General features: G+C 51.1%; 1 protein-coding gene across 2 annotated transcripts in view; it reads right to left on the bottom strand.

The window, feature by feature from the left end:
* LOC119590856 (extensin-like) overlaps positions 1-655 on the bottom strand; it is an 8786-nt gene extending 8131 nt beyond the window's left edge. Inside the window, exon 1 of one of the 2 annotated variants that reach the window (XM_037939614.1) lies at positions 476-655. The gene's annotated coding sequence lies outside the window, so the exon portion shown is untranslated. Of the gene's footprint in view, positions 1-227; positions 390-475 lie in introns of those variants that run through there. The other variant, XM_037939615.1, reaches the window with a different exon arrangement.
* Between the last annotated feature and the right edge of the window lie 341 nt (positions 656-996).

The raw sequence follows: 996 nt of genomic DNA, 5'->3' as shown, positions 1-996 counted from the left end.
TCACAGCCCTTTTCCTCGGAGGTTCGCCTCGCGGCAAACGACACCTGTTGACTGAACCGGCGGCGTCGACCCTCACCGCAGGCGAGGCAGAAAGGTCAGATTTGCCTCTTCTTGACAGTCTCCGCGATCTCTCCGCTTGACTGGCATGCTATTTCTCCCGCACAAACGCTGTTGCAAATAGCTGTGTTATTTCTATGCTATTGATTTACCCGCGCACAGAGACTCACTGCTTTTACATTTGCTTCCGCTGCAGATTTGATTGAGTTTGTTCTTTCTTTTGTAATGGCCGTGTGGTATTCGCAAGGAAATGCCGCCACCTTCTTCCCGGCTCGAGGTCTGTCGCTTATCTGGGTTCAGCGGGACTGCCCTTGCCGTCACATCACATCTGGACCGCGCTCGCCTCACTACCAGTCTCGGCTTCCCTCCACTGCAATCTGCGCACTGCCCTGAAAATACGAAGGGGCTCGATACCTACCATTCATGCAGCTGATCCCTCCATCTCGCGCTAATGTTTGGTCGGATGCTGTACACGGTCCATGCTAGCGTATTCCCTCAGGCCGAAGATGTTTCACTTCCGAGAAATTCCGGTCCCGACTGACTCGCTGGAGATCCCGGGTGCCAGATCTCGCTGAGACGGGTGCCAGGCGTGTTGGACGAAGTGCCACACGCTGCCATATGGCCGATTTCGCGTCTGATAATCTAGAGGAGAAAGCGATATCACTATCGATGACTCACTATACCTTTTAACACGTAGTGCATCCTTGCGTGGGTGTGAAGTAAGTATTTTGGAGTTCACTGTAAAACGAAAGCCCTTATGAATACCAGAGATGATGTAGAATGGATCTGGCAGCTTGGTCACGGCATGAGAAAATCTATCGTTTGTGTAATGACTGAACATGAGATTGCTGGAGGTGAAACCTGCGTGCAGTTGTAAAGGCACAACCAAACTCGATTATTGTTTATTCCATACTTGGCCATGGATAAGCAGGCAGAGAA

Source organism: Penaeus monodon, chromosome 27 (assembly GCF_015228065.2).
Source record: "Penaeus monodon isolate SGIC_2016 chromosome 27, NSTDA_Pmon_1, whole genome shotgun sequence".
In the NCBI taxonomy this organism is placed as follows: Eukaryota; Metazoa; Arthropoda; class Malacostraca; order Decapoda; family Penaeidae; genus Penaeus; species Penaeus monodon.
Note: the sequence above shows the minus strand (reverse complement) of the source record. Positions and strands in the feature narration are given on the sequence as shown.